The sequence below is a fragment of the Theobroma cacao genome, chromosome 8, assembly GCF_053813885.1.
Source record: "Theobroma cacao isolate CCN51 chromosome 8, ASM5381388v1, whole genome shotgun sequence".
NCBI lineage: Eukaryota > Viridiplantae > Streptophyta > Magnoliopsida > Malvales > Malvaceae > Theobroma > Theobroma cacao.
The window spans coordinates 29516344-29528203 of NC_142646.1; positions in this window are offsets into that span (position 1 = coordinate 29516344).

Genomic DNA, 11860 nt, shown 5'->3' on the forward strand with positions numbered 1-11860 from the left:
GTCATTTGTTCTAGTGTCCAAATTGCAATATGCCTGGATCTCTAATAGAGGTGGCAATCCTACGAGTTCGAGTTAAGATGTTTTCCATTCATATTATTTTAGATTCAAGTCATTTTGAATATATGTAATCTTAAGTTTCGAATAATTTCGAATTCAAGTTGTTTCCAGTTCAAGCAAATTTGGACAAGTTTTGGATAATCTTAAGTTTGGTTTACTTACGAAAGATTTGGGTTTGGTTCACCTGAGATTAGACTTGTCCTAACTTTATATTTGTTTTGAGTTCATTATTTTAGAGTCTGAATCCTTGACTTTTTCTAATGAGTTCGAATTGGGTTAAGTTTGATTTTGAGTTAATTTGTATGAATTTTTGGATTTCGGTCAATTTTGCCTCCTTTAGTTTCTAAGAAGAGTTTTTTTTTTTTTCATGCATAGACGACTAACTTGAATTTAAAGTCAGTTATAGATTTTCTTCTGAATAATGATTTCATTCTTTTTCCTTTATATCGTGACATGAAGCTTTTTTTGTTATTAAGTTCAAGGTAAATCATTTTTTATCTTGAAATCATCACAACATACAAATAAATTACTTGGTTTTGGTTTTTATTGTAAGCTTGGTGTTTTGGTTTTCAATAACCTTTGTAACTTATAAGTTATGGAACCATTTAATCTAAGAATGGATTTTTAATTTTTTAATAGAAACAAAAGAAATAACATTACAATCTAATCATTTTTGAAAAGCACACGCCCATAACAGCATTCATCAATAGGTCCCAAGGTCCAGTAGGAAGAGAATAAAAACAAATAGATTCCTCATCCAAAGAAAACCCTTTATTGGTCATATATAAAATCTGCCGAGGCAGTACTCTACCAACTTCCCATTGAGGACAAAGGAGACCCTGAATAGAACTTTTGAAATTAAGATAAGATAAAATGAGATTTATATCATTAGTTCTCATCTCCAAATTAATTACAACATGCCTGGGTTTCAAAGAAGTTGTTTTTCCTTTTGTAGCATAGGAAGAAGTACTACACGTTATAGATTTTCTTCTGATTAGTGATTTTATGTTTTTTCCCCTTTATGTCTAGACATTAAGGATCCATCTGATAACTCGTTAATAATTTTCAATGCATTTGATAGCTCAGGACGTTTTCATTGTGTTCCATGTGAGAATTTTCTACTTGTCATTCAAATGGGCTTTGTCTTGTAGATGTAGCCCTCAGGGCTTTGCATTATAAAACGAAGAATACCCAAAATGTAAAATTGCAAAACGCCTTTGCCTTTAGGGTACTCTGAGAGCCGAGTTTCGTTTGGCTTTGCAAGTAAGGGTATAGAACCACGTCTACTACTTCCATAATTGTTGGTTAGGATAGGAAGGACGTAATTTCCATACCCTCTTTATTTCTTTTGTTCCCATGCTCAAACTGCAAGCCCTTGATGATTTTATAGAGAAAAACAGGATTGTCAGAGAAAGGAAATCGACGTGGTCGGAAAGTTTGGTGGAATTCTTCATTGAAACGAAGAACAATCTCCTTTAATGTGCAGCAAAGAACTATAGTCTGGCCTTGGAATGATTTCATTCTGTTTTCTGATTCAGATATTACTTTTTCTAGGAAAAATTCCTCATGAATTGCGAATCAACGAAACTATCCAAGTCAGAAATCACAAAAAATTTCTCTTTATGCCATAAAAGCAAGCTTGGTCGGTTAGAGATTGTTGTGCTCGTAATGCTTTTTAACGACTTCTTATAAAATCATGGAGGCAGGTGGGAATCTTAGTAACGTGCCCTAGGTTATATTTTATCTTAGCTCAATGTCTACCAAGCAATGTTACCACAAAGCTACAATCAACCATTAATTCATTTCCTTACGTGAATCATACCAAAACATGGTTAACAGGGACCGATCTAAGAATTTTTTTGAATGGTGTCATGATATTTAGAAATTTTTTTTCTCCATCTAGGATCTATTGCGAGAGTACTTAGATCAAATTGAACATGACTTTACTTAGAAGAATATTGTTGAGTATCATCATTAATAGAATTTTATTGTTGTTGTTGTTTGGTATTTTTTTTTTTTTACAATATTAATAGTTAAGAATACCCAATATTAATAGTTAATATTGTTTGGTATTTGAGCCTTGTCAGATAATTTCTTTTTTTTTTTAAATGTCTTTTCATGGCTTATTTATCTAAAATTATAAAACTTATTAAAAATTATATTTATTAGTATAAATTAAAATATTAGAATTAAAATAAAACATGATTTTGCATTAGCAAATTATCAGATTTAGTAACCAACAATATGACAATTTTTTATTCATTGATCAAAACTATATATAAGCATTCACAAACCACATAAAGTAAAATACAAAAATCAAATAATCAAATACTATATCTACAAAAAAAAAAAAGAAAGACTCACAATTTCAAAATATTATTTGACATGTAATACTACTTTCTATTAGATAGATTATAATTATGAACCCAAATTATCAAATTAATCTAAAAAAAATTTAGACATGAAGTATTTAAAAACTTAATTTGGGTCGAAATTACTTACAATTGAAGCTAAATGAGTTGCTTTGAGAGAGTGAAAAACATAGTCAAGGACTAAGAAGGAAAAGGACTTGAATTTTTAAACAAAAAGAGTAGTTTAGGTTTTAACTTTTTTAATAAAATCTTAAATTATAGAAGAAAAGTTTTATTGGCTTTCCATATAGTATTTTAATATTAATACATAAATTACTTTTTGATAAATCACTTTTACTTGGAGGTTTTGACCCCATTCCCTATAAAATTGTAAAAAAATAATGAGTTCATTGATATATTAATTACCCTGAATCTTAAATAAATTGTATAAAAATTAAAATATTTTAAGAAGTGAGTGGTGTCATGTGACACCACTCCTTCCAACATGGGTCCGATCCATGATGGCTGACCAGGTGTATTTTTTTTTTGAAATCTGTCAGATTATCATCTATTGGGTTTTTGAAATTCATATTTCATATATAACTAAATATAAGATTACACAAATGCCAAATTGAGTCTACTGTCATAAGTTATCAGACTCTAGGCTCATTGCAGCATTACAATCTTCACTACGCAAACAAGTTTGGGTTTTAAAACAAACTTATCTATCCATTTTCTTTATTTATGCTTTATTGTAGAGGATCATTGAAATCAATGATCCTTTTTGAGTCAAATTGTTATGTTTGATAAACCACCTTCTAATTTTTTTTTTTTTGAAAAGAAACCACCTTCTCTTAATCACTTAGGTTATCAGTTTGAACTTTTACTATTTTGGTAGTATACATTTCTTCACATATACTTTAAATATTTATGTTATTTCTTTCTCCAAAATACCTATATGTAGGAATGGCTTCATTTGAATTTGTTTTTGTGCTGTTTACTGACATGGGATTGAATCTCCATTCATTGTTCAAGTTTTAACTTCTCCTCTATTCAATGTTCACAACGTATAAAAGTTTTCAAAGATGGAAAACCAAAGGGGAACGAGAGTGAAGATGTAGATTCAAGAGAGTAAAGAATTAGGAATCACTTTGTTTTTATTTGGATAGTAGAATAATACATGGCTGAGCTTCAAATACAATGTGGTATTTATAGATACAAATATTAAATTAGGATTTATTCTAATTACAAAAATAACCTTTGACCTTTGCAAATATTTACAAGTTTGCCCATGTTTTACGGCTTCATTCTTCACGCTCTTGCTCACCAGGAACATGAATGTCCATAATGCTCATCTTGCCCATCAAATGGTAGAACTATGCAGGCTGCAATGCTTTTGTGAACATGTATGCCAGTTGATTCTTTGTGGAAACATGTTTTGGAATGATAATTCTTTCCAAGACTTTATCTCTAATGAAGTGACAATCTATTTCTATATATTTAATCCTTTCATGAAAAATAGGATTTTTGCATATATGTAGAACAAATTGATTATCACAATAGAAATCAATTGATCTTTTATGTGTAACATCAAATCAGCAAGTAGAGATTGAATCCATACAGTTTTGTAAGAAGCCACAGCCATGGCTTTATATTAAGCTTCTATGGAGTTCCTTGCCACGATATATTGTTCCTTGGATTTCAAGCTAACAAGGGAATCTCCTATAAACACACCAAAACCTATAATAGACCTTCTAGTATATGGACAATCAACTTAATCACTGTCAGTATACACCTTTAAATGCAAATTCAAATAAATGCTAGTAGTATACCTTGTCTTGGTGCCTTTTTCAAATACTTAAGAACTCTATTCGCAGCTTGTAAATGACTCTCACTAGGTTTCTCCATGAATTGTGTGATAAACATTGGACAGCATATGCTATGTCAAGTCTAGTGAAAGTTAAATATAAGAGTTTCCCCACCAGCTGCTTATATGTACTAGGATTCACAAAGTTCTCATTAACATTATCTTTTACAAACTTATGATTATAATCTATAGGTGTTGTAGCAGGTTTACATCCCAAAAATCCATATTCATTGATAAAATCTAAAGCATATTTCCTTTGACAAAGAAAAATACCTTTTCTTGATCTTGCTACCTCTAAACCAAGAAAGTATTTAAGCCTTCCTAAGTCGTTGAGCTTAAATTTTGATTTCAAATATTGTTTATCTGTTCTATTGTTGTTATAGTGTTGCCAATTAATATATCATCAACATAGACCATTAAAGCTATGAACTCTCTTTTGTCAGTCCTTTTTGTATATAGAGAATTGTCAGACTTGGATTGATGAAACCCAAAATCTATGAGAATAGTAGTGAATTTAGAATTCCACTATCTAGAGGCTTGTTTAGGCCCATATAATGAATTTTTAAGCTTGCAAACTAATTGTGATGATCTTAGACACTCCTTTTTAACCAGGTAGCCCTCGAGTAGATCCATATACATTGTTTCCTCTGAATCCCCATTAAGGAAAGCATTGTCTATGTCCAATTAGGATAGATGCCAACCATAAATTACTATTAAAGATATAAATACCCTAACAATTGTATGTTTAGTCACAAGGTTGAAAGTCTCATGATAATTGAATCCTTCCTGTTGACTATAAAACTTAGCAACTAGCCAAGCTTTAAATTGTTCAATACTCCCATTAGCTTGCAATTTTACCTTATACACCCATTTGTATCCTATCATATGTGTGTCATTAGGAAGAGATACCATAGACCAAGTCCCATTATTCTCCAAAGCCTTAATTTCAAATATCATAGGTGCTTGCCACTAAGGATACTTCACTATTTATTTATAGGTTTTAGGTTTTGGAATTTGACTTAAGAAGTAGTAAAAACTTTAGGAGGATAAAAAAGTTGGCTAGAAGAAAGTACGTTTTGAATGGGATGTTTGGTGACCAAATTGGATTAGGAAGGTAAGTTATGTTAACAAGTTCCAAATCCTTAGGAATACTCTTTATTCCAGTGCTTTTTCTAGGGGATGAAGGCGTTGGTAAAGATTTTGAGGATGGAGTAACTATGGTATGTTGTTCATTGACATAACGATCAATAACAAAGTCATTAGGGGCATTTTGATAAGAAGGATTATCAAAAGAGTTATATGTTTCAAATTGTGTTTCAAAGTTATGGGGATAAACAAAATCAACTGGAATTGATAGTGAAGTATTAATGGGTACAATAGTAGAATAAGTGTTATTCTCAACATCCAAATAACGCAAAAGATTATGTTAGTGTAATAAGCTCAATATGTATAACTTCAAGAAAGAAGTGAATTGGCTTCTTTAAAAATTCTTTGCAATTTTTGTGAAAAATAAGTTTTCTTTTGAAATAAGATTGAAATACTAAATGCAAAAAAAAAAAAAAAAAGAAAATCCAGAACATAATATTTTTATAGAGATTCAACCTTCTTGCCTACATCTTCTTTCTTAGTTCACCAAGGATTTTAAATCCACTATGTGTTAGCCTTAAGTTGTATCATGTTTTGATTCGACAAAGATCACATGCTTTCTTGAACTTAATGTTAAGTAATTGAAATTGTCTCAAATACATTTTTAATTCCTTAAGGTTACGTATTTGTTTGAAAAGCTATACTTCCTTAGAAAACATCTTACAATCTTTCAAAGAATGTATATTCAGCTAAGAATGCAAGAGCAAACATGCCTTGAAATGTTATTTGAATGTAGGAACAAGGCAAGAAGGATATAGCTAGAGAGAAGCATAAAAAAAAAGTTAAGGAAATCTCAAGACACAAGCTAAGAGTCAATCTTAAAGAAGCTCGAGTCAATCCAAAGGTAGAAAAAGTGCAAGACTTAAAGATTATAAAGCCATATGTTGACCTTGAAAAGTTTGTAGTCGACCCTATTCCAAAATGCTTAGGAAAATCACATTTTGAATAGCTATAGTCAACCCTGAACCAAACATAGTTGACCCTGACAAATCAAAGTTAGGGAAAAGTCAAGATTACACAACCATAGTCAATCCTAAATCAAGCATTGTCAACCCTGACAAGTCAAAAGTAAGAAAAGTCAAGATTACATAGCCATAGTAGACTATGAGGAAGCATAGTCGACTATAGCATCTCAAATTTGCAAGAAACGCACTCTCAGAAGATGGATCAACCAGCAAAAGATTATACTTGACTATGGAAACCCTAATTTGAGAAATTTAAAGAACATAGTCGACCCTTAAGCTTCAGCAACGGTCAGATTTGATTCAGACATGTGTCGAACAGCTTCAAACATTGCCCTACCTATAAATAGACGCATTTGAGACATTTTGAAGGAAGAGAAGACTTGAACCAAAGCTTCAAACCCTAGAGAGACTACTTAAAGTTCATTTTTGCTCTTTATCATTCTTTTAGTTTTCTACCAAGCTTACAAAGTTAAATCTTTACTTCATTCAAGCTAAAATTTCTTCTTTCACTACAACCAAGCTAAAAACTCTAACATCCAGCCTTTGTGGGGCAAATCTTTGCTATTACTCCTTTATACACATGTTGTAAAGGTTTTAGCTTAATCTTGAAGTGTTATCTTGTAAGGGTTATCACTTCCCATTTAAAAAGTAAGAATTCCTTTTGTGGATTGTGTGGGTTACCGCTTCATCCTATGAAAAGCAAGAATCCCTTTGTTGATTATGTAAAGGTTATCGCTTGATCTCATGAAAAGCTATTGTAAAGATTATCGCTTGATCTCTTGAAAAGCTACTGTAAGGGATATTGCTTGATCTCGTTGAAAAGCAAGAATTCCTTTATGGATTGTGTAAAGGTTATCGCTTTCCGTTAAAAAGCAAGAATACTTATTGGTGGATGGTTACCAAAGGAATGGATGTAGGCATCGAAAAAGCAGAACCACTATAAATTTCTTGGGTTTCTTTTTGATTTTTCGCATCATTAGTTGTTGTTTATATTTGCCTAAGGAAAATAGTTTTAAATTGATTTATTATTTTACACTTAGAAAAATATTTTCCTTTTACTTTTCATAGCTAGCATTTAACTTAAGAAAAATATGTATCTTGATATATTGTTTTTGTGCTTAAATGATTTATTGTTGAAAATTGTTTTTGATGCTAAAAAATATTTTTGAGTGGAAAGGTTTTGATCTTGATAATTAGATTTTCAAAACAAAATTTATAAATGCAAATTCACCCCCTTCTTAGTACATATCACTTTGATACTTCTACACTAACACTATGAAAAATACTTTTTAAGGATCAAACATAACCTTTACACTAGTCTTTTAAAGGATGAGCCTACAACATCTCTACTTTTTACTTAGGTTAAGATATAACCTCTCAACACTACCTTTTTAATCATTAACGTATAACCATTCAAGAGTTTTACAATAAATGAAGAGTTATAAATGTCTCTTAAAGGCTGATGGGCTACAAACTTTAGCTTGAGAGATATGGGTACAAGAATATCAAAAAAATTCAGCTCAATGAATATTGGAAGAAAGACTTAAATGCTATATGATAAGTGAATAAATGATCTTGAAGCTTTTCTCAAGTGTGGAGATGTTTTCTACTTCAAATTAGGTGGGAAGCTTCCTTTTAGAGCTTTTTAATCAATTAGAGCCATTAAAGACCAATTACAGCATGTCAGCCTTGAGTTATATCATGTTTTGATTTGACAAAAATCACATGTTCTCTTGAACCTAATGTCAAGCATTTGAAATTATCTCAAATACGTTTTTAATCCCCTAAGGTTACTTATTTGTTTGGAAAGCCAAGCATCTTTAGAAAACACCTTAGAAGCTTTCAAATAATGCATTTTCAGCTAAGAAATTAAGAACAAACATAACTTGAAATGTTTATTTGAGTAAAAGTACAAGGCAAAGAGGAAGTAGCTGGAGAGAAGTATTGAAAAGGTAAGAAAACCTTAAAACACAAGCCAAAAGTTGATCCTAAAGAAGCTCAAGTCGATCTGAAGGCTAAAATAGTGGAAAACATGAAGATTACACAGCCATAGTCGCCTACAAAGGAAGCATAGTTGACCTTGACAAGTCAAAAGTAAGGAACGTCAAGACTACATAGCTATAGTCGACTATAGAGGAGGTATAGTCGACCTTGAAAAGTTCAAGGCTAGAGCAAGTCCACTTTAAACAGACATAGTTGACTATAAGAGAGGCATAGTCGGCTATAGAAGGCTAGATTTGAAAAAAACATGCTTTTTAGAAGTTGATCAAGTAGAGGAAGATTATACTCAGTTATGAAAAACCCTAATTGAGAAATTTGAAGAATATAGTCAACCCTAGGAATGTTGTAGTTAATCCTCAAGATTTAGCAACTACCAAATTTGATTCAAACTTGTGTCTAATAGCTCCAAACATTGCCCCAGCTAAAATAGACGCGTTTGAGCCATTTTGAAGTAGAGAAGACTTGAACCAAAGTTTCAAACCCTAGAGAGACTACTCACAAGCTCATTTTTCACTCTTTAGCATCTTTTTAGTCTTCCATCAAGCTTTCAAAGTTGAATATTTACTTTAATCAAGCTAAAATTTCTTTTCTCACTACACCCAAGTTAAAATCTCTAGCATTTAGCCTTTGTGAGACAAATCTTTATTAGTACTCTTTTGTATACACATCTTGTAAAGGTTCTAACTTAACCTTGAAAAGCTATCTTGTAAGGGTTATCACTTCCTATTTAAAAAGTAAGAATTCCTTTTGTGGATTTTGTGGGTTACCATTTCATTCTATGAAAAACATGAATCCTTTTGTAGATTGTGTAAGGGTTATCGCTTGATCTCATGAAAAAGCTATCATAAGGGTTATTATTTGATCTCGTGAAAATGCAAGAATTCATTTATGGATTGTGTAAAGGTTATCACTTTTCGTTAAAAAGCAAGAATCCTTATTGGTGGATGGTTACCAAAGGAATGGATGTAGGCATCGAAAAAGCCAAACCACTATAAATTTCTTGTGTTTTTTTTTTTTTAACTTTTCGCATTATTAGTTATTGTTTATATTTGCCTTAGGAAAATAGCTTTATATTGATTTATTGTTTTACACTTAGAAAAATATTTTTCCTTTTACTTTTCATAGCTAGCATTTAACTTAGGAAAAATATGTATCTTGATATATTGTTTTTGTGCTTAAGTGATTTATTGTTGAAAATTGTTTTTGATGCTAGAAAATATTTTTAAGTGAAAAAGTTTTGATCTTGATAATTAGATTTTAAAATTTTTTTTTTTATAAATACCAATTCAGCCCCTTCTTAGTATATTTCACTTTGAGACTTCTACACTAACACTATGAAAAATATTTTTTAAGGATCAAGCATAACCTTTACACTAGTCTTTTGAAGGATGAGCTTACAACCTCTTTACCTTTTACTTAGGTTAAGGTATAACCTCTCAACACTACATTTTTAATCGTTAAGGTATAACCACTCAAGAGTTTTACAATAAATGAAGAGCTATAAATACCTCTTAAAGGTTGATGGGCTACAAAATTTAGCTTGAAAGATATGGGTACAAGAATATTAGAAAAATTTAGCTCAATGAATGTTGGAAGAAAGACTTAAATGCTATATGAGAAGTGAATAAATGATCTTGAAGCTTTTCTCAGGTGTGGAGATGTTTTCTACTTCAAATTAGGTGGGAAGCTTCCTTTTATAGCTTTTCAATCAATTAGAACCGTTAAAGACCAATTGCAGCATGTTAGCCTTGAGTTATATCATGTTTTGATTTAACAAAAATCATATGTTTTCTTGAACTCAATATCAAGCATTTGAAATTATGTCAAATACATTTTTAATTCTCTAAGGTTACTTATTTGTTTGGAAAGCCAAGCTTCTTTAGAAAACACCTTACAAGCTTTCAAACAATGCATTTTCAACTAAGAAATCAAGAGCAAACATGCCTTGAAATATTTATTTGAATAAAGGTACAAGGCAACGAGGAAGTAGTTGGAGAGAAGTATTGAAAAGGTAAGGAAACCGCAAGACACAAGTCAAAGTCAATCCTAGAGAAGCTCAAGTCAATCTGAAGGCTAAAATAGTGGAAACATGAAGATTACATAGCCATAGTCGACTACAAAAGAAGCATAGTCAACCCTGACAAGTCAAAAGTAAGAAAAGTCAAGATTACACAATCATAGTCGACTATAGAGGAGGTATAGTCGACCCTGACAAGTTCAAGGCTAGAGCAAGTCCACTTTAAACAGACATAGTTGACTATAGAAGGCTAGATTTGAAAAAAACATGCTTTTTGGAAGTTGATCAAGTAGAGAAAAATTATGCTCAATTATGAAAAACCCTAATTGAGAAATTTGAAGAATATAGTTGACCTTAGGAGTGTTGTAGTTGACCCTTAAGCTTCAGCAACGACCAGATTTGATTCAAACTTGTGTCTAATGCCTTCAAACACTGCCCCAGCTAAAAAAGATGCATTTGAGCCATTTTGAAGTAGAGAAGACTTAAACCAAAGTTTTAAATCCTAAAGAGACTACTCACAAGCTCATATTCACTCTTTAGCATCTTTTTAGTCTCCCATCAAGCTTTCAAAATTGAATCTTTACTTTAATCAAGCTAAAATTTCTTTTCTCACTACACCCAAGTTAAAATCTCTAGCATCCAACCTTTGTGAGGTAAATCTTTGCTATTACTCTTTTGAACACACATCTTGTAAAGGTTCTAGCTTAACCTTGAAAAGCTATCTTGTAAGGGTTATCGCTTCCCATTTAAAAAGCAAGAATCCTTTGTGGATTGTGTGAGTTACCGCTTCATCCCTTGAAAAAGGAAGAATTGCTTTGTAGATTCTGTAAAGGTTATCGCTTGATCCCATAAAAAGTCATTGTAAGGGTTACTGTTTGATCTCATGAAAAAGCAAGAATCCCTTTATGGATTGTGTGAGGGTTATCATTTCTTGATAAAAGAAAGAATCCTTGATAGTGGATTGAAATTCCTTAGTTACTAAAGGCATGGATATAGGCATCAAAAAAGCTAAACCACTATAAATCGTTTGTGTTTCTCTTTAGTTTCCGCATTATTATTTATTGTTTATACTTGCCTTAAGAAAATAGATTTATATTGATTTATTACTTTTCTGTTAGGAAAATATTTTTCCTTTACCTTTAGTAGCTAGCGTTTATTTGAAGAAATATTTTACCTTGATTCATTATTTTTTATACTTAGTTATTTATTGTTGGAAATTTGTTATTGATATTAGAAAATATTTTTGGGTGAAAAGGTTTGATTTTTTATACTTAGATTTTCACAGAAATTTTTAATATATCAATTCACCCTTTCTTAATATATTGTTCATTGCTACTTTCACACTAATACAGTAGAAACTAGTCGTTGGAGCATTAAATGCTGGTGTGCCGTGACACTAGGATCGACCTCTGTAGTTAGGTGTGTCGATCCTTGCTTCATATTTATCCTCAATTTA